General features: G+C 47.0%; 1 pseudogene across 1 annotated transcript in view; it reads right to left on the bottom strand.

Annotated features, from left to right (window-relative positions):
* Positions 1-522: 522 nt before the first annotated feature.
* LOC149440268 (uncharacterized) overlaps positions 523-23,078 on the bottom strand; it is a 44,735-nt pseudogene continuing 22,179 nt past the window's right edge. The window contains exons 4-6 of the transcript XR_016307693.1: positions 19,795-20,516; positions 11,904-11,931; positions 523-1,326 (exon numbers count right to left, since the gene is read on the bottom strand). The product of XR_016307693.1 is annotated as an uncharacterized LOC149440268 (transcript). The remainder of the gene's footprint in view (positions 1,327-11,903; positions 11,932-19,794; positions 20,517-23,078) is intronic.

The raw sequence follows: 23,078 nt of genomic DNA, 5'->3' as shown, positions 1-23,078 counted from the left end.
ATGCAGAAACAGCTCTGGCAGTGAGAGGGTTAATGTGGGCTAGATGGGATCCCTCTACTGGGGTGACATTAGAGCTCCCCCTAGCTGCAGCCTGATAATAACATTGCTGGGAGGTCTATTCATTTCTCTGCTCCATACTTCCCGTCTTTATAGAAACATCTCCTGACATTTGGGGGTCTATTCATAGAATGTTTGTATAGCAATTCCCTCAGTGAGAGTTCATGTCCATTCCTCCTGTGTGAATGGGGGAACCAATATTATTAGGATCACATCTGAACTGCTAGAATGTCTTCCATTGATGGAAAATACATTGAAAACTTCTCCTGCCATCAATGACCGACCCGGTCCCACACTTCATCCATGTCTTTGGGGACCTCTGATCTCCTTATGGACTGTTTCTTCCATGATGAAGATCAGCCATGGAGTATATCTGAGGTGTATATCAGGGTGTGCTTCTTCCCCACATGAGAGCTGGGATGTCCAGCAACATTCATCTAGAAGACATTTCCCGCACTCAAGGCACTAATACACCTCCAGGGTTGTCTGGGACCCCAGATGTACAGGAAGACAGAACTTCAGTGAGGAACATTTCCCTCACTCAGGACAGGAAAGTGGTTTCTTCCCTTTGTGAGTTCTCTGATGAATGGAAAGATTGAAGTTCCTTGAAAAACATTTCCCACACTCAGAACAGGAATATGGCTTCTCGCCCGTATGAGATCTCTGATGTCTAGAAAAATGGTACTTCTGTGAAAAACATTTCCCACACTCAGGACAGGAATATGGCTTCTCCCCCGTGTGAGATCTCTGATGTTTAGAAAGAATGGACGTCTGTGAAAAACATTTCCCGCAATCAGGACAGGCATATGGCTTTTCCCCTGTGTGAGATCTCTGATGTTTGTAAAGATTAAACTTCTGTGTAAAACATTTTCCACACACATGACAGGAATAAATTACTTCCCCTGTGTGAAGCCTTTCATGTGTGACAAGATGTGATTTTAATCCAAAACATTTCCCACACTCAGGACAGGAATATGGCTTCTCCCCTGTGTGAGATCTCTGATGTGTGTAAAGATGTGACTTCTGTGAAAAGCATTTCCTGCACTCAGAACAGCAATATGGCTTCTCCCCCGTGTGACATCTTTTATGAACTTTAAGATTGTATTTATAATGGAAACATTTCCCGCACTCTGGACAGAAATACGGCTTCTCCCCCGTGTGAGATCTTATATGCAAATTAAGATGAGATTTATAATAGAACCACTTCCCGCACTCAGTACAGGAGAGGCTCTTCCCTGTTGGAAGGCCGGCCCGGTCCCGCACAGTCTGAGGTTCCTCAGGATACGAGGAATCCGATGGTCCATCTACACTGGGTGGTGCCGGATGGACATTGGAGGGAGCCGGGTTTTCTCCTGGACTATACTGTGTGATGTCCTCATCTTCGACTTTCCAGTCTGGAGACAAAGTGAGACAATCCTCGGAGGTTTTCCTCATCTCCCGGCCATGGATTAAATACAAAGACAAAGAGTATTACTAGACAGGAGCTGATTGGTTCCCCCAAACCAGGACTCCGCCCACATCAGGCAGCTTGGTCTCTGAGGAGCTTACAATTCCACCCTCAAGGGAACTAGGAAATGGCTCCTCTGATCTCCTACCAGGTCATTTCTTTATTCATGGACCTTAGTCAGAGAGTGAGGAAACAACCAGAACTGTCTTTTATAGGAGGGACAGTGATGAGGGGATTATAGGACGAGGGTCCCCACCCCTCTATCACTCATCGCCATCTTCCCAACACAAGAAGTACTGCACTTCATTATTTAGTCCTGAAGAACAGCGGGGCTGAGCCCCACCAGAGGTCAGAGAGTGAGGATGGGGGGAGAACAACCAAGATGAAGACTGGACTGATCCTGAAGACCACCATCATTGGGGTATTGACTCCTCCCTCATTATCACTTTCTGTTTAACCTCCCTGGCGGTATGATTATTTCAGATTTTTGGTGCTGAAAGCGGTACATTTTTTTGCATGGAAATATGTATTTTTTTTATTGTAGGCTGTAATTTTTAGGAAAAACTCACTGAAATCTGTCCGAACAAGAGTCTAGTAAACATCCCGGGTATGATAAAATTTGAAACACAAAATCATAAATTATAATTTAATAAATAATCATAAAAATAATATAAAAATAATAAAAAATTTAATTCAATAATATAATCAAACCAAAAACACTGAAATGTGAAATAGAGCGCCAAGTTCGCACATCGCTGAGCTCAGTCGCAGAATCGTTTTCAGTGTCTGATGATGAATTTCCCCCACCAATCATTATCACTCAATTCTGCAAGTGGTTCTGATTTACTATCGCTGTTCTCTAGCTGATCTAAACCGCTTTTGACCTAAAGGGACGCTTTTTGGACGCCATGGACGTTTCTCAGTTTCCAGGCAGAAAGAACAGACAAAATGCAGGCAGGGCGCCGGACAAAGCATTAGGGACAATATGTATGTGAAATTGGTTGAGACAGCAATGTTTTACTATGTAAAATGTAAAAAAAAAAAAAATGACATTTTTTAAAATTTTTAAATTTCCCGCCGCCGGCGGCGCCCGTACGTCCCGACGTCACAGGGACAGGACACAGAAGCCGGATGCCGGCATCGGCCGGAGGAGATGGCCGGGGACGCTGCAGGGGACACATCGTGGGAGCGCAGGGTAAGGTAAGTGAAGAACACTTGCCGGAGCAGTGCCGCAGGGTAAGCCCGAGTGTAGCTCGGGGTTACCGCTTTTGGTACTGAAATGTTACCCCGAGCTACACTCGGGAATACCGCCAGGGAGGTTAAGGGTCCAAAGTTGGAGGATGTTATCACATTATTATCACCATGTAAAAGTCTGTGCTCCAATCACATCATCCGATATAAAATGTCCAGCTGGGAGGAAATGGGTGTAACAAAAGAGAATCCATATTATGTGTATATTGTATATATAGCAGTGGGGGGAGGGGGAGAGCAGAAGTCAGGAGTATGTAATGTACAACATAGAGTATATAGTGCAGGGGTCAGGAGTATGTAATGTACAACATAGAGTATATAGTGCAGGGGTCATTGGTATGTAATGTACAACATAGAGTATATAGTGCAGGGGTCATTGGTATGTAATGTACATCATAGAGTATATAGTGCAGGGGTCAGGGCTCATAATATTCATATTCAGTAATCAGTGGAAGATTAAATGTTTACTGTAGACAAGTTGCAGAGATCCCACACCGCTGCCTCCCATCTCCTGAGACTGCACTCAGTGACTTGGGTCTGAGACACTACAGACATATCCCTCCACCCGGCACAGCCAGCAGACCACAGAGCAAGGAACCCTGGGAGAAATGTTCTGTCAGAGATCCTAATAGATCTGGACATGAGGAAGGACACCCAAGACACACACCCCAGGTGCCTAGGTCTAGGAACACTTATGGTGAAATGAACATTTTGCTGCCACCTGAACCCCAGAACCTCCATAAATCCAGTCTAGATACATAAATTGTGTCTGCAGCACAGAGAAGGAAGATTATCCGAGAGAAATCCAGGAATACAGGACGGGGAACACAGCTCAGGAAAGTGACCAGGGGATTACAGGCTGATATCACCCAGTCCCCGCCCTACTCTGGACCAATCAGTGAGCAGTATGGGTGGAGGAATGGATTTAGTGTTCATGACCCACCTGTGCTGATCTCTGTAGGAGTGTCCTCCTCTATAAATGTCCCCGTTATTCCATCCTCCTCCATAGACTGCTGATCATCCCTCACATACGCCTCTTCTTCTTCTGCTTTCACCTCAAATTCTATATCGATTGGATCTCCACTCTAAATCAAGAAAATGAGAAATTTTACAAAAATATATAAGCTTATATGAAAAATCCACATATTTTCTCCTCAAGTCCATGTTCTAGATTCTCCATCCCACCAACCTTGTAATAGTGAGGGATGGTGTGACCTTCCTGTGTGGAATCCCAGGAATACAGAGGACGGGGACATCTCTCTGGTGGGTTCCTGGTATTAGGTGGCTCCATCATATCCTTGTGTCCTTCTGAAAACTCCTCCATCACTCCATACTCCTCATCCTCCTCTTTATACTCTTCTTTAACATCAATATTATCATCCCCGAGGATTCCACTCTGAAAGATATTATTATTATTATTATACAGTATTTATAAAGCGCCAATAGTTCGCTCAGCGCTGTACATTACAAAGGGGACAGAACATGTGACAGAACAATACCAATACAATGTGATACATGAGGGGATTGAGGGCCCTGCTCTTTCCAACTTACAATCTAGGAGGGAGGGGATGGTGGTACAGGAGGAGATAGCTGTGGGGGATGGAGTGGTAGGAAGAGTGGAGGAGGTTAGCAAGTTAGCAGGGGGTGAGGTAGGCTTCCCTGAAGAGATGGGTTTTCAGGGTGCGCCTAAAGGAGAGGAGAGTAGGTGATAATCTGATGGGTTGGGGCAGGGAGTTCCAGAGGATGGGTGACACCCTGGAGAAGTCCTGGAGGCGGGCATGGGAGGAGGAGACCAGGGAACTAGAGAGAAGGAGATCTTGTGAGGAGCGGAGTGTGTGTGTTGGGCGGTACTTGGATATTAGGTCAGTGATGTAGTTCGGGGCAGTATGGTGGACAGCTTTGTACGTCAGTGTTAGGATTTTGAATTTGATCCGTTGCGCAATCGGAAGCCAGTGGAGGGATTGGCAGAGGGGGGTGGAGGCCAGTGGAGGGATTGGCAGAGGGGGGTGGCAGAGATGGAGCGGTTGGAAAGGTGAATGAGTCTGGCAGCCGTATTCAAGAAGGACTGAAGCGGGGATAGCCAGTGGTGAGGCAGGCCAGTGAGGAGGGAGTTGCAGTAGTCGAGTCGTGATATGATGAGGGAGTGGATGAGCTGTTTAGTGTTTTCAGGGGTTAGGAACGTGCATATTTTGGGGATGTTGCGGAGGTGGAGTCTGCATGTTGCGGAGGCGGAGTCTGCACGAGTTTGTTTAAGATTGGACTTGGGGCTGGAAGGATAGGTTGGAGTCCAGAATGACACCAAGTACTCTGGCCTGCGGGGCGGGTTTGATGGTGACATTGTTCGATGTGATAGAGAAATCAATGGGGGGTGGTGTCCGGGCTGGGGGGAAGACAAGAAACTCGGTTTTGGAGAGGTTCAGTTTAAGGAAGTAGAGCGACATCCAGTCTGATATGGCGCTCAGCAGGTGTGTGATTCGGGCGGAGACCGAGGGGTGAGGTGGGGGGTTGAGAGATAGATTTGTGTGTCGTCGGCATAGAGGTGGTAGTTGGAGTCATGAGAGTGTATGAGTTGGCCAAGGGAGGAGGTATAGATGGAGAAGAGAAGGGGCCCGAGGACAGAGCCTTGAGGGACCCCAACAGAGAGGGGGAGGTGGTAGCATTATAGGTAACGATGAAAGAGCATTGTGACAGGTAGGATGAGAGCCAGGAGAGAGCAGAATCTCTGAGGCCGAGGGAGTGTAGTTTTTTGAGGAGGAGGGGGTGGTCGACTGTGTCGAAGGACGCGGAGAGGTCGAGGAGTAGGAGCACTGAATAGTGGCCATTAGCTTTGGCGGTTAGCAGGTCGTTGGAGAGTTTGAGTAAGGCAGTTTCGGTGGAGTGTAGGGGACGAAAGCCGGATTGTAGGGGATCGAGGTGGTTGTTGTCATTGAGTTGAGAGCTTAGGCGGGTGTAGACGAGGCGCTCGAGGAGTTTAGATGTAAATGGGAGCAGGGAGATGGGTCTGAGGTTGTTCGGGTCATTGGGGTCCAGGGAGGGCTTTTTAAGTATGGGGGTGATGTGTGCATGTTTCAGAGGGGAGGGGAAAGTGCCGGAGGAGAGGGAGAGATTAAAGATGTGGGTGAGGGAGCGTAGGATGGAGGAGGAGGGAGGTCGTAGGAGTTGTGAGGGGATAGGGTCGAGGGGGCAGGTGGTGAGGCGGGCATCAGAGAGGATCTTGGAGACTTCCTCGATGGTAGTAAGGTCAAAGGTGCAGATTGTTGGGGGGGCTTCAGTATGAGGAATGTAGGGTGGGGTGGAAGTGGAGGTCAGAGCAGTGGTGGGGCCGTGGGGGAGGGGTGATGAGGGGGTAGCTGAGTGAGGGGGAATGGGGTTGGAGGGAGTTTGAGCAGCGACGAAGTCCCTGCAGGTTATGTCGAGGGGGAGGGGGGATGAGGGGGTAGCTGTGTGAGAGGGGACGGGTTGAGAGGGCGTGTGAGTTGCGGCAATGTCCTTGCAAATTGTGTCAGTCTTGTTTTTGAAGTGATTGGCAATCTCAAGGGCAGTGAGTGAGGTGCTGGGTGGAGGTGGGGGTCGCGAGAGTAGAGAGTTGAAGGTGGAGAAGAGTCGGCGAGGATTGGAGGAGAGGGCCTTGATGAGGGTCAGGAAGTAGGCTTGTTTGGCTGCGTGGAGGGAGGAGGTGTAGGTGTGGAAGGCAGATTTGTAGCGGGTGAAGGCTTGTTGGGATTTGGTTTTGTGCCATAGTCGCTCCAGGGCACGACTGTGTTGTTTGAGGGTTTTGGTGTGATCAGTCTGCCAGGGCTGGAGCGGTCGGGGTCTGATGTTGCGTGTGGTTAAAGGCGCTAGTGAGTCAAGGGCTGTTGAGAGTGCATTGTTGTAGGCGGTCATAGCCAAGTCGGGGCAGGACAGGGGGAGGATGCTGTCATGGAGTTGATCAGCTGCGGAGTTTATTAAAACATTCATTGTAACAAACATGCTGTGTATAAATCACAACTACCAATAATTGTCATCATCTACCTGATGATGGTGAGGGATGGTGTGACCTTCCTGTGTGGAATCCTGGGAATACAGAGGACGGGGACATCTCTCTGGTGGGTTCCTGTAGCTGGATGACTCCACCATGGTGTCCTGGTACAGATCTTTGTGTTCTTCTAGAAGCTCTGACTCCTCCATCCCCCCATCCTCATCCTCCTCCTCTTTTATCTCTTCTTTAACCTCAGCTTTAGGATCTCTCAGGTTTCCACTCTGAATATATAATAAAAATGCCATCAATGGTAACAATGCAGAAAATGTACAGATCCTAATGATACTATCAGTGATTGTTCCTCATCTACCTGATGATGGTGAGGGATGGTGTGACCTTCCTGTGTGGAATCCCGGGAATACAGAGGACGGGGACATCTCTCTGGTGGGTTCCCATGACTGGATCCACCTGTAGGAAACACACACACTGACTGAATCCATTGTTTCTATGTGTTTATCAGATGATGGGGGATCTAGGTGGATCCTCCGTACTGCTCTCTCCTTTACAATAAAGTCTCCTCTTACCCGGTGATGTGAGGGGCGGCTGATTGTCCATCATGACGTCCTTGTAGAGATCCTTGTGTCCTTCTAAATACTCCCACTCCTCCATGGAGAAATAGACAGTGACACCCTGACACCTTATAGGAACCTGACACACACAATGATACAGTCACCATCCAGACACATCCCTTGTCTGTTACTGGAGAATGTCCCAGAATTCCCGGCACCGCTCACCTCTCCTGTCAGCAGCTCCATCATCTTCTTGGTGACTTCTAGAATCTTCTGCATGTTGTGTCTCTCAGGGTTTAGGGAGTCACATGGAGGCACTGTGATGGTCATATGATCACCTGACTTCAGAAGAGGAAATCTCTGTATTGAGGAACCAATAGGAATATCATGTTAGAATCCCAGAATCCTCCTCACCTCTCCGGTCAGGTCTGTGTGATGTCATGTGACCTCCCAGAATCCTCCTCACCTCTCCGGTCAGGTCTGTGTTTTATTAATAGAGATAAGAGTGATGTCATGTGACCTCCCAGAATCCTCCTCCCCTCTCCGGTCAGGTCTGTGTTTTATTAATAGAGATAAGAGTGATGTCATGTGACCTCCCAGAATCCTCCTCACCTCTTCGGTCAGCAGGTAGATGATCTCCAGGGTGAGGTTTAGTATCTTCTCAGTCATGTGACTCCGGTCCTCCTCCATCCTCATTGGTGCCATCATGTGATCTATACAGGTCTCCTTGTAGACGGATAACTTTGGGAAATGAAAGTAAGAATGATTTGGATGGTATTGGTCACACAATAATAGGATGTGGATGTGAGGGGGGAATAGGAGGGTTGCTGGACATTGAAGAACTACTCCCCCCATGGGAAGACATTTTGTTTGGACTGTTTAGTGTTTACTACAATTTTGAGGTCCGGGGCCCCTTTTCTCTTTTGGGTTTGTTTGGTCTCTGAACTGGTTTTGATGAGTTTTAGATCTGCAGACAAGGAATGATAAATCTGATCCTTCCTATGACTAGTTTGCTCTGAGGCAGTGCTGTGAGGTCAATGTTGGGTCGTCATGAGGTCCAGGAAGGGGAACTTGATGACTTTTGGACGGAGTTCCCTGTTAATCAGGATAATTGGCAGAACACCGGCTGCAAGGCTCAAATCTCCAGCAGGCTGCTGACTGACAGGAGTGATGTCACTGCCTGCAGTAAGAGAAGGGATTGGATGGGATAGCAGGAGGATAGTGCTCCTCCCACACAGCAGAGAGCTGTGTGGGAGGAGTCAGTTCTCATCTCTTCTATGTGTGGGTAGGAGGAGGACAGCAGGGAGATGAGTTTGCTCACTTAGTTGCCAAGTATTCTGAAATTTCCAGGACATTGTACAGAGTGGCAGTGGCTTTTTCTGGCTCTGAATTCCAGCACCGGGCACTGCCAGATTCTGTGGTATGGGAAGGTATTGGACTGTCCGCCCATTAAGCATTAATGCTATGCAAACAGACCTCCCCAAGGACCAAGTGTCCTTCTTTGTTCTATTTTGTATCTTGCTATATATTTGTTGACCAGTGAGATGGAGAGGTGAAGACTCCCTACACGTGCTGGCAGGAGATTTTTAAGGAGGTCAGAAAAGTAAGTGAAGGTGGGATGGGAGGACCATCAGAGACCAAGAGTTCCTATGAGCCCTAAAGCCCCCTCTTACCTCAGAGCCTTGCAGCCTGAATACCCCTCAGAGGCCCCCACAGTTCTTCAGCCCCACTAACCTCTCAGAGTTGTTCAGCCCTATTACTTCCTAACAGGATCCCAAAGTTCTTCAGCTACTCCTCCACCTCAGAGATCCCAGAGTCCTTCAGATGCAGGAAACCCTCAAAGGATCCAGAGTTCTTTAGTCCCACTACCTCCTCAGAGACCCCTCATCTCCTCTACTTCCCTCAGGCCCCTCAGTATTTCCCTCCCTCTGACATCAATGATGGAACATATTCTTCATGGCCGGCTGGGGAATGTTTTCTTCCTCCTGAGCAGCAATGTAAGGGGCTCTATGCTCCATACTCCTGACCCCGGCACTCCATCATTGTGTTGGCTGCATAGTGTAATGATTGCCCATTGGCTGCCTGTGTAGTGTCATCATTGCCCTTTGTAGGCCATGTATGGTCAGGATGGTCCTTGTCTTGTCTATTTATTGTCAGTGCTGTTTGTTTAGAGGACCATATTACTAGAATTTATCTCCACAATGAGGAGAATGTTCCGGCCCCGGAAGTGGGGGAATGTTCTGCCCCTGAAGGGGTTCATCTGGGTTCCCACACTATATATGTGTGTATCATCATCTGCTGGAGATAAAAGACATCACAGTGATTATGGAGGAAGTGGACGGACATGACTATGGAGGAAGAGGACGGACGTGACTATGGAGGAAGAGGACGGACGTGACTGTGGAGGAAGAGGACGGACGTGACTATGGAGGAAGAGGACGGACGTAACTATGGAGGAAGAGGACGGACGTGACTGTGGAGGAAGAGGACGGACGTGACTGTGGAGGAAGAGGACGGACGTGACTGTGGAGGGAGAGGACGGAGGTGACTGTGGAGGGAGAGGACGGATGTGACTGTGGAGGGAGAGGACGGATATGACGGGGGGTTACTGGGTGTAAATAGGAAATAACATCTTATTACCTCCTCTGCTGCCACTTCTGGTAACGTCTTTTTTATACTTCAAAACCACCTGGAACATCCTGCCTGACATCACTTCCTGTCTGTACCTGACTACACTTCCTGTCTGTCTTCCATAGAGACTTCCTGTGTGGGTAGAAGTGAGATCCCCACCTTGTGGAGCTCAGAGGAACTGCAGCCCCAAGAAACATCTGTAAGGCTCTGTTCACAGCTTTGTAGTTTGCTTTTTGTTCTTTTTGTAGTGCTTTTCGCAGTTCATTTTGAGTTTTTTATGTGTTTTTGATATGTTTGTAAGGGAGAATGTCACCAGCACACCGAGGATCACCAATATGGGGCCAAACGTTTTAATGAACGATCACATACTTACAGCAAGGCAATGTATCGGAGTCTCGCAGGAACCCTTCATCAGGCATGTGACGGAGGAGTCATGCGAGTCTCTGAAACGTTGCCTTGCTGTAACTATGTGATCGTTCATTAAATCTTTTGGCCCCATATTGGTGATCCTCGGTGTGCTGGTGACATTCTCCCTTGCTGATTCTGTTTGGTTCCAGCCGACGGTCGCTGCAGCACCCACTTATACACACAGACATTTTTAATGCAGGAACATGTGCGTTTGGATTGTACACTTGCACTATGATACGTTTGTGATACCTTTGTGGCACATTTTGCGTTTTTTTCAGTGGAATTAAGTGGAATTTTTTTTTGCTGGGCAGAATAAAAATGCAAAAATGTACAACCATGCAATTCAAGAGATTCTCCATTGAACTCTGTTGTAGAAAATATGCTGCATTTTTCTTTTTAAAAAGTCCTGGGCCCTTTCCAAAAACACAGCAGCTCAAAAAAGCCTAGATGTGAATATGGCCCATAGGAAACCATGTTAAGTGGACTGTTGTGCGTTTCTGAGAAAAGCAAAAAGCACTAAAAAACACGTTGGTGAGAATGGAGCCTGAATAATCATTCCTGTAAAATATCTGCCTTACACGGCTACCAGGGAAATTCAAATATGACACAAGATAAGGAAGAACAAATCATTCTAGCTCTTATGGAACCAACACTTTAACAAAGATATTGTATTACATATAGAAGACAAATTAAAACAGATTCCCTCTGAAATCAAATCTTTTTGGTAAAGAAAATGTAAAAATATTCTTTAAAGTATAATAATATCTATCAATCCACTGATAATGAAGATGTTAGACATAAATGACAAGGATGTGATGGTCACAGAGGAATGGTGGTGGAGATCTCTCACAGTAAGAACACTTCCTTGAATGGTTCTATAAATAAAGAATGAATCCTGGAGGGAATAAAGCTGTAAAGCAATAAATAATATATAAACTGGGCCATCCACTTCATCCATAAAGACATTGTGATTGAAGATCTTCTAGATCACATAGAAGGAGGACTCATCCATGATTTCATACATTTGTTTGGAAGGATAGAACAATCCTCAGAAGGGAACATGTAGGATGACAGGAAAGGCTCCTGACTGGTGAGATCCTCCAAACATAATGATGACATCCATGAACTGGAGCGAGCTCGTTGGGGTGATAAAGCCAATCTGGAAACACTGTGTAGACGTTCTCCAAGAACTCAGCACACTCCAGGTGTGGAGAAAGTCTCCAGGTGGGTTTAGCCTGTCATTTATCATAGATACAAACACACTGTAACCGGGATGGATCACTATGACATTTGCTTTCTTTTTTAGTCTGCTGGCATAGCTGTGTCCAAATTCGATAGATCTGTACCTATGATCCGCTGTGCTTTATTTCTCCTCCCGAGACCGACACTTCCTATCCTCCACCCTACAGCCATCATACTACACTGCAGTGTGGATGGGAAGAATACTCTCCATGGTGCAATGATAGAAATTGACCAGAATTCCTGGACACCATAACACCAATCATATGAATGTGGAACTCTTTGGCGTAATCCTCTTTGGACATACTGCAAAAAGTTCTGCAATGTCTTCTCTTCTCACCTTGGAACTCCTATCTGAAGATATCCACCTGTAAACTTGTACACAAAGGGCATTTACTCTGTCAAAGATCTGCTGAACAACACTTACATAAGAACGTTTCAGGATCCCAGCCTCACTTATTTTCTGGACCAGAAAGACTTCTACAAATTCCTCAGAATTAGACATATGCTACCTCACCTGCACTGGTGTGAGAACACTCAGCCCATGGGCCTCATAACACTCTTCAACAGCTCTACACCTTCCAGCTCCCATCTCTCTACCTTCTACCACCTACTCCAAAAACAAACTCATACAACCAAACTCCCAACCATGGGATTCTGGAAATCGGAACTCTATTTCTCTATCTTTAGAAAAAAAAAACAATATTTTTTCATTTCTGTTATAAAAAATATCCAATAAACTCAAATTTTGTCATAAATTTAGGCCAACATGTATTTTGCTATATGTCTTTGGTAAAAAAAAATCCCAATAACTGCATAATAATTGGTTTGTGTGATAGGGATAGATACTGGAATTTACACAGCTTTTACTTTCTGACTGCCATCACATTTCTTGAGGTGCTAAAATACCAGGATAGTACAAACACCCCCAAATACCAGGACAGTACAGACACCCCCAAATGACCCCTTTTCAGAAACAAGACACCATAAGCTATCTGCTGAGAGGCATGTTGAGTTCATTAAAAAATTTTTTTTTTTCTACAAGTTTTTTTTTGTACACAAAATTGTCACTTTAATGACATATTGCTCACACAAGCCATGGGTAAATGTGGAATTACACCCCAAACACATTCTGCTACTTCTACCAAGTATGGGGGTACCACATGTGAGAGACATTTTGGGAGCCTAGCTACATACAGGAGTGTAACGGAAGTGTAGGCAGGACAGAACCCATGAAGAAGATGGGAAACACACAAAGCTTTATTGAACTCTGAAAGACACTCAATCAGGACAGTTCATGGCACTCCGTGATATGCGGCTTGTAGGGACACCCGCGGTAAGCGGGCTCACGGGGACTCAACGGGACCTTGGCTGTGGCGTCTGGCCTCAACACAGCTCCCACACAGCGTACTAGGGACAACAGGCTCACGGGGACCCAATGGGACTTTAGCTGTGGAGTCTGGCCTAGCATAGCTCCCACCCAGCTTTCTAGGGACATCGGGCTCACGGGGACTCAACGGGACTCCATCAGTGGAGTCTGGCCTAGCATAGCTCCCACACAGCTTTCTAGGGACATCAGGCTCACGGGGACTCAACGGGTAGTGATGGCTCAAGCACTCAGGGGCATCACAGGTAGCTATACTCTGGGCATGCCATGGGGCGGTTCAAGAAAGGGTAGTCTAGGCATGTAGTAGGGGCATTTCATGACCCGGGTGGTCTGTGCACACAACAGGGACAGCTCAGGACACCGGTGGTCGGTGCGCACAACAGGGACAGTTCAGGACACGGCTGGTCGGTGCGCACAACAGGGACAGTTCAGGACACGGCTGGTCGGTGCGCACAACAGGGACAGTTCAGGACACGGGTGGTCTGTGCACCCAACAGGGACAATTCATGGCTTCTAGGGACACTTACAATAGGCGTCTTGCAGGTGCTCAACAGCAAGCGGCTTCCAGAGGGATAGGCAACTTGCGGACGCTCAGCAGCAGGCAGCTTCCAGGGACAAAGCGGTCAGCAGGCAGGATGGCTTCCCAGGGGCCCAACGATCAGCAGGCGGGACGGCTTCCCAAGGACCCAACGATCAGCAGATGGGATGGCTTTCCAGAGGCCCAACGATCAGCAGACGGGATGGCTTCCCAGGGGCCCAGCGATCTGCAGACAGAATGGCTTCCCAGGGACCCTCAGCAATGGATGGCAGCCCTCACAGTGGCAAGCTTCTCCAGGGCCCAGCAATCAGCAGCAGGGGCCCTCGCAGCAGACAGGAACAGCAGCGGGAGTAATGGTCATGGGGTCTGACCTTTGAGGAGGGGGCTCATGCAGAGCACTCAGCGGGGATGCCTGCAGAGGCCCGGGCCCCACCTGGACCTTGCACGACCACGGTGGCCCCAGTGACAGCAGAGGGATTCATGGTTATGGGGTCTGACCTGTGGTGAGAGGGCTCATGCAGAGTGCACAGCAGGGATGCCTGCAGAGGCCCGGGCCCCACCCAGACCTCCCATGACTGTAGTGGCCCCAGGGACAGCAGCGGGAGGAAGAGAGTGAGCCTGATCTTGTGCCGGCCTTTTAAAAGCCACGTGGGATGCCGGCCCAGCACCATGTTTGCCGGGCAATGAGGCACACCCCTTGACAGGGGCCACGCTCTCGAGAGCGCAACGTTTATCTGTCGGAGAGTGCAGGTGTGGTAAACTCTTGTGCCATGTGCTGCACTCACCAGGGTCATGCGGAGCCAGGTTGGTGGCCCCATGTTGGAATCCCTCAGCGGGGTGTCACTCCTCTCGGTCTATATGGCCATAGAGGTGTGAGGTCCGCCACAGAGGTCACTTCCCTCTCATTCTGACGCAGCCTGTGATGAGGGGCAGTGGGGTGAGGTGACCCCCCTCATCCTGTGCAGCCCATCTTCAAAGGCTGCGACAAGATGAGGAGAGGGTGAGGGGACACGGGAAAGACACAGGCACGGGGGGGGTTGAACAAGGAGCAGGCATTCCGTGACAGGGAGTCTGAAATCCAATGTTCACTTTGAAAGCCTGAATTTGCATAACTTCCTCATTTCACTTCCTCACTACCTATCAGTTTCGGAGGCCCTGAAATACCAGGATAGCACCAACCCCCCCCTCCCCAAATCACAGGTCTGATATACAGGTCTGACCCCATATCTGAACAGCTTATTGGAGAAATAGTTTGAATACAAGGTGGCCTAAAAAAATGAATGAGGAACTCATCAACACAGATTTTTTTGGTGGGGAGTATAGATATCTGCAGATTTTTGGTTAAGGTGATTTGCGAGGGGCTGAATTTTGTGGAGCCGGTCAAATTCAGGGTCACCCCGAGGATGACAGAGTGTATTGTCATTGAAATGCGTAAATCGCATTATATTCTCATATCTATGCCTGGCCATGACAGCAAAGAACACGGCATATGATGAATCGGGTCTGTGGAACAATACAACTGCAATTCATTTTTCTTAGTAATGCCCATGTTGAGGGTTAGGCCCAAAAAAACCTTAAATTCAGAAACTATAATAGGTTTCCATGTGAACAGTCTGGCAAGGTTTGAATTCGGGTTGGTGGTGATAAACTGTTGTGCATATAAAATGCTTTTATCCGCAATCAATTCATACAGATCTTCCGTGAAAAACAGCTCCAAAAAATCAAGGGGAGGAGTTAAATTTGCTGTTTCCACCTGAATTCCGGGTTGGGCAGTGAATGAGGGAAGTGCTGGTGCTGCAGAATTTGTGGGCTGCCAATCGGGATTTGCAAGCACATCTGGAAGGATACTAGGGGCTCTACAGGCCTGTGTGCAAATGTTTGGTCGCTGCGGGACAATACTTGTGCTCACCACCTCACCAGCTTGTACTGCACTTATGAGACTCACCACATCACCAAGTGATACTGCAGTGCTGCTATGTGAAAGACCAGGATGTGCTAGGCCGCTGGTGATTGCCATTTCACCAAAAGGTAGCATGGCACTAGTACTGGCACTCTGCTGCATATGAGATTGTATCACCTCAGCACCCTGGGAATGGGGTCGGGTACACCCGATCTTAGCAGGAACCTCTTCTCCATCGTCTGAGCGATCTGTCAGGGTGCCGCTGTTGTCTACAGGTTCATTTTCTGAGGCTGATTGTGTAAGTGAGTCTTCCCCTTCACACTCATCTGACATGCTCAGAATCCTGTAGGCCTCTTCACTAGAGTACCTTTTGTTGGATATTTTGGCCACTATATTTATAGGTACCTAGTGTGATTCATAGGAAAAAGAGCACCTGGCTGTCAGGGACTGCTTGAACCGCTCAAAAAAATTTACTTGCAAGTGCTAGCAGAGATCAGGCCTGATTCTGTGAACACTGCGATTTTGTGTGCAATGTATCCTGTGACAGTGACCTACTGACACTGCACTTGCTGGGGGAGAGGGGGGGTAAGCATAGGGGCTAAACGCAGGTGCTGGCAGGTGCCGGGGCTGATCCTGCTAATGCTGCATTTTTGGGGACACTATACTAATGTGAACGCTGGCATATTTCTGATCTGATCAAAGATATTGATCCGCTCAGACACTATACTAGCAATGGAGGTTTATTGTGTATGAGCGTGTTCCTGACAATCAAGGGGTTAAATGTGAAGACTGATGTAGTGACGGGCAATCTGACACCATCTAGGAGGGACGCTGATGCTAACGCTATGTGAAGTCGCTGGTGACACTAATACAGTAATCAGCAAAAAATCTGTACACTGTACTAATGACACTGGTGACAGGGCAGCGAAGGGGTTAACTGGGGGGTGATCAAGGGGTTAAATGTGTCCTAAATGTGATTTTACTGTGTGTGTTGTGCTTTTACTCACATGGATCTGCTTTCTTCTCTCTCTGGGATGGAATGTGCTCAGAGAGAGAAGATGTCATCATTTCCTGTACCTGTGTAATGTAAACACATCTACAGGAAGATCTCTGATAGGGCAGGGATCGATCATCAGATCCGAACATCACTGGCCTGAACACGATGATTGATCGGTCAGGAACTGAATCACGGCAATGGCAGGTTGGCGTGTGCACATGTGCTCCCCTGGCAACTGCGGGAGCGCGAATCACATACATATATATACATATACACATGATTTTGTGCAGGGAGTCCGCACTGTGGCAGTATTTCTATTATAGGGCGGACTTAAAGCAGTTAAGGAAAGCTCGGCGCTGTATTTCTATTTATTGACATTTTTGCACATTTATATGAGTATGTTTAGGTGTGGCCAGCGTTGTTTTAGTTGAATTCACTGTTAAATTGGTTTATTGATTGTTGATCACCTTTTTGAACTGCTTGTGGGAATAATTTGTAATATTTGTGCTCCTCTTCACAAGTGTACCTTTCCAGTTCCTGTGTTTATAAATATGGACACAGAATGATCTCTGATTCAGTACAGGTGATGTGCAGGTGATCAGCAGGTGCAGGTGATCAGCAGGTGCAGGCCACAAATCATTGACCTGGACCTGATAATCGGCTTGTGCTGTACTGAATGACAGCACAGTCAGGGTGGTGGGCTCACACGTGTACATGTACTGTATGTGATCTGGAACAGCGGGGCTGCCCTGCCGCAGTATAAGCTCCTCCTAGATTGTAAGCTCTAAGGGGCAGGGCCCTCGAACCCCTCGTGTATCGCATTGTATTGTTACTGTACTGTCTCATGTATTGTCTCCCATTGTAATGTACAGCGCTGAGTGAACTATTGGTGCTTTATAAATACCGAATAATAATAATAAGTGTGGTGGTCGGTCCTGAACTGGTTACAGTCAGATTGTTTGCTGATGATCTTTTGCTTACTTTGGTCCAACCCAACACCTCCCTGCCAGTCTCTATTCTCTGTACTCCATACATTTCCCTTTCCTCTGTAAAACAGAATGATGGTTTCCTTGGCCCAACTCCTACCTGGATTATTTGGGCATTCATCTCCCTCGCTCGTACAACACACTCCATGAGGCCAACTACATCCCCACTTTCAAATACTTGAGAGTCCTACTTCTATCCTGGACTCATCTTCACCTCTCCTGGATAGGGAGGATCAGTGATGGAAAATTGGCAATTTTAACAAAACTCTGTTACTTATTCCGTACTCTTCCCCATCCCCACCCCCACCGATCCCCATCTCCTCCTATACTCTGAAATCTTTTTAAAATCAGGTCTTGTGATTCTACTGAGCAGACAAAGGGCCACGAATCCCAAGACATGCTATGTATATACATAAGGAACAAGGAGGTTTGGGTGTTCCAAATGTTACTAAATATTTCTTGGTGCCCAGATTACCCCACTAACCCCCCTTTACACCACAATACATGGCTCCTTATGGGCTGACTTAGAAGCATTGCTCTGTTCTCAAACTTCTCACCATTCACTCCCATGGCGTCCTCCTAAATCCAGACCTACATCTATCAGCCTCTTGATGGGTCACACACTCTGCACCTGGAACTCTGATAAATATTCCAGCAACTTCATATCACCAGGTTTCTGGTAAGGGGGTCCCCGATGTCCTCCATCTGTTCTTCATCTTACCATCTTGTTCTATTTCCTTCCCTCTTCCTTTTCTCTCGGCCCCCTGACCTGGGAGGCCTTGGTTACTGGGTATCTTGCCTATCCTCTGTACAGGACCCGACTCTCACACCCAGTCCAAGAGTGTCTCCCAAATTATGGCTAACTCAAGATTCCCCTCCCCCTCATTTTATTCTCTTCTCCTTCCCTAATTATCCTCTTGTTGCCATTCTTACAATGTGTATGGTTACTGTAAACCCGATCTTGTAACACGCCGTGCTCATTGATCTTTATATCCATCACTTGTATTCTCTTGTATGATTTACGGATGCACGCTGGAATTGTTTTCATGGGTTGGTTACTTCTGAACATTTGTACGAGTTGCACAATGTATCCTACAAAACGTTAATAATAAAAACTTACTGCAAGTGAAAGTTAGTTGGACAAATGTGAGGAGCATTTCCCCCGCCGAGATACATTGTGGCCATCATTTATTTTACACAATGATTTCCTATGATGGTCAGCTCCATCTAGTGGCCTCAATGCAGTATTTTCCTGAAATCCCTCTGTGATATGGGGGTTTGTTAGCTCCTGTGGTAGATGTTTGTAAGTGAGTCCACGTCAGTCAAGACTTGCGGTTTATCGGCACGGCAGCCCACTTTTATTAAGAAGGAAAATGAAAGTCTTTACACCATAAGGTTTCCCACGCAGGGGATTGTCCAGCTTTGTCAATACATCAGATCACTGAAAATGCTAGCTCACCTGGCTACACTTCAGCAGCACCACTGATCTGTACACTGGTCCCCCAGACTAGGACTTCTTCAGGATTACTCAGCCTTGGTTACAGCACCTCACTACACAGGTCCACTCCTGGCCTCTACATAGGGTTCTCCAGCCCCCCTCAAGCTTGATCTCTCCTCCATTGAGTTCTGGACTACCTCCACCCCCATGGACTCCCTCCAGCCCCCTGGACTCACAAGCCACTTCAGGTCCCCCAGAGTCTTGGAGCTGTCCTGACTTTCCCAGTCCTTGGGCAAGGAATCCCACCTCACAAGGGATGCAGTTTCCATCAGGAACCCCCAGCTCTCCTGACAGGGTCCTGTCTCCAAATGGCAGAAGACCTGGCCTATAATGATCCTGCCCACCTATGTACTCACACAGGCTGCAGGCATCTAGCAAAGCCTGGACATGGGACTGAAGGTCTTGTCCCCACCAAGAATCTCTGGAACCTTCAAGCTCCAGGTCCGGACCCAGAACTACCAAATCCATTGACAACCTAGAACACAGTTTTCTCTGCTCACAAAATACATGTTGGAGCTTCTCAAACAGCAGCCAAGAGGACCGGGTGTCATTGTCACAGTGGCAGGACCTCACACTTCCACACCTCCATCAGACCTCCAAGTGTTTGTGAGAGCTTCTGCTAGAACATTGACTCCATTTTTATTCTTCTCCTGCCATCAATGGTGGACCCGGTCCCACACTTCATCCATGTCTTTGGGGACCTCTGATCTCCTTATGAACTGTTTCTTCCATGATGAAGATCAGCCATGGAGTATATCTGAGGTGTATATCACGGTGTGCTTCTTCCCCACATGAGAGCTGGGATGTCCAGCAACATTCATCTAGAAGACATTTCCCGCACTCAAGGCACTAATACACCTCCAGGGTTGTGAGAGTCCCCTGATGTATAGGAAGACAGGACTTCAGTGAGGAACATTTCCCTCACTCAGGACAGGAAAGTGTCTTATTCCTCATGTGAGATCTCTGATGTCTGGAAAGACTAGACTTGTCTGAAAAACATTTCCCGCACTCAGGACAGGAATACGGCTTCTCTACTGTGTGAGATCTCAGATGTGTGGAAAGATGGGACTTCGCTAAAAAACATTTCCCGCACCAAGAACAGGAATACGGCTTTTCTCCTGTGTGAGATCTCCGATGTGTGTAAAGAGTGGACTTATCTGAAAAACATTTCCCGCACTCAGGACAGGCAAAAGGCTTCTCCCCTGTGTGAGATCTCTGATGTGTGTGAAGGATAGACTTTTCTGAAAAACATTTTCGGCACACAGGACAGGAATACGGCTTCTCCCCTGTGTGAGATCTCTGATGACTGGAAAGATGGTATTTCTCTGAAAAGCATTTCCCGCACTCAGGACAGGAATATGGCTTTTCCCCTGTGTGAGATCTCTGATGTTTGTGCAGACTGGACTTCTCTGAAAAACATTTCCCGCACACAGCACAGGAATATGGCTTCTCACCCGTGTGAGATCTCTGATGTTTCTGCAGACTGAACGTCTGTGAAAAACTTTTTCCGCACTCCGGACAAAAATATGTCTTCTCTCCAGTGTGAGATCTTTGATGTCTGACAAGTTTTGATTTTTCTACAAAACATTTCCCGCACTCAGTACAAGAGTACGGCTTCTCCCCTGTGTGAGATCTTTTATGCACATTAAGTTTGTATTTAGAATGGAAACCCTTCCCGCACTCAGTGCAGGAGAAGTTCTTCCCTGTTGGAAGGCCGGCCCGGTCCCGCACAGTCTGAGGTTCTTCAGGATACGAGGAATCCGATGGTCCATCTACACTGGGTGGTGCCGGATGGACATTGGAGGGAGCCGGGTTTTCTCCTGGACTATACTGTGTGATGTCCTCATCTTCTACTTTCCAGTCTGGAGACAAAGTGAGACAATCCTCGGAGGTTTTCCTCATCTCCCGGCCCTGGACTAAAATACAAAGACAGAGGATTACTAGACAGGAGCTGATTGGTTCCCCCAAACCAGGACTCCGCCCACATCAGGCAGCTTGGTCTCTGAGGAGTTTACAATTCCACCCTCAAGGGAACTAGGAAATGGCTCCTCTGATCTCCTACCAGGTCATTTCTTTATTCATGGACCTTAGTCAGAGAGTGAGGAAACAACCAGAACTGTCTTTTATAGGAGGGACAGTGATGAGGGGATTATAGGACGAGAGTCCCCACCCCCTCTATCACTCATCGCCATCTTCCCAACACAAGAAGTACTGCACTTCCTTATTTACTCCATGATTTAGTCATGAAGAACAGCGGGGCTGAGCCCCACCAGAGGTCAGAGAGTGAGGATGGGGGGAGAACAACCAAGATGAAGACTGGACTGATCCTGAAGACCACCATCATTGGGGTATTGACTCCTCCCTCATTATCACTTTCTGTTTAAGGGTCCAAAGTTGGAGGATGTTATCACATTATTATCACCATGTAAAAGTCTGTGCTCCAATCACATCATCCGATATAAAATGTCCAGCTGGGAGGAAATGGGTGTAACAAAAGAGAATCCATATTATGTGTATATATAGCAGTGGGGGGAGGGGGAGAGCAGAAGTCAGGACTATGGAATGTACAACATAGAGTATATAGTGCAGGGGTCAGGAGTATGTAATGTACAACATAGAGTATATAGTGCAGGGGTCAGGAGTATGTAATGTACAACATAGAGTATATAGTGCAGGGGTCAGGAGTATGTAATGTACAACATAGAGTATATAGTGGAGGGGTCAGGAGTATGTAATGTACAACATAGAGTATATAGTGCAGGGGTCAGGAGTATGTAATGTACAACATAGAGTATATAGTGGAGGGGTCAGGAGGATGTAATGTACAAAATAGAGTTTATATTGCAGGGATCAGGAGGATGTGATGTACAACAGAGTATATAGTGCCGGGGTCAGGAGTATGTAATGTACAACATGGAGTATATAGTGCAGGGGTCAGGAGGATGTAATGTACAACAGCGTATATAGTGCAGGGGTCAGGAGGATGTAATGTACAACAGCGTATATAGTGCAGGGGTCAGGAGTATGTAAAGTACAACAGAGTATATTGTGCAGGTGTCAGGAGGATGTAATGTACAACAGAGTATATAGCAAAGGGGTCAGGAGGATGTAATGTACAATAGAGTATATAGCAAAGGGGTCAGGAGTATGTAATGTACAACATGGAGTATATAGTGCAGGGGTCAGGAGGATGTAATGTACAACAGCGTATATAGTGCAGGGGTCAGGAGTATGTAAAGTACAACATAGAGTATATAGTGCAGGGGTCAGGAGTATGTAATGTACAATATAGAGTATATAGTGCAGGGGTCAGGAGTATGTAATGTACAACATAGAGTACATAGTGCAGGAGTCAGGAGGATGTAATTTACAACATACAGTATATAGTGCAGGGGTCAAGAGTATCTAATGTACAACAGAGTATATAGTGCAGGGGGTCAGGAGTATGTAATGTACAACATAGAGTATATAGTGCAGGGGTCAGGAGTATGTAATGTACAACATAGAGTATATAGTGGAGGGGTCAGGAGGATGTAATGTACAAAATAGAGTTTATATTGCAGGGGTCAGGAGGATGTGATGTACAACAGAGTATATAGTGCAGGGGTCAGGAGTATGTAATGTACAACATGGAGTATATAGTGCAGGGGTCAGGAGGATGTAATGTACAACAGCGTATATTGTGCAGGGGTCAGGAGTATGTAAAGTACAACAGAGTATATAGCAAAGGGGTCAGGAGGATGTAATGTACAACAGAGTATATAGCAAAGGGGTCAGGAGGATGTAATGTACAACATAGAGTATATAGTGCAGGGGTCAGGAGTATGTAATGTACAACATGGAGTATATAGTGCAGGGGTCAGGAGTATGTAATGTACAACATAGAGTATATAGTGCAGGGGTCAGGAGTATGTAATGTACAATATAGAGTATATAGTGCAGGGGTCAGGAGTATGTAATGTACAATATAGAGTATATAGTGCAGGGGTCAGGAGTATGTAATGTACAACATAGAGTACATAGTGCAGGAGTCAGGAGGATGTAATTTACAACATACAGTATATAGTGCAGGGGTGAAGAGTATCTAATGTACAACAGAGTATATAGTGCAGGGGGTCAGGAGTATGTAATGTACACCATAGAGTATATAGTGCAGGGGTCAGGAGTATGTAATGTACAACATAGAGTATATAGTGTAGGGGTCAGGAG

Source organism: Staurois parvus, unplaced genomic scaffold, assembly GCF_062004578.1.
Source record: "Staurois parvus isolate SC_StPar_1 unplaced genomic scaffold, SC_StPar_1.0 ptg001098l, whole genome shotgun sequence".
NCBI classification, from domain to species: Eukaryota; Metazoa; Chordata; class Amphibia; order Anura; family Ranidae; genus Staurois; species Staurois parvus.
Note: the sequence above shows the minus strand (reverse complement) of the source record. Positions and strands in the feature narration are given on the sequence as shown.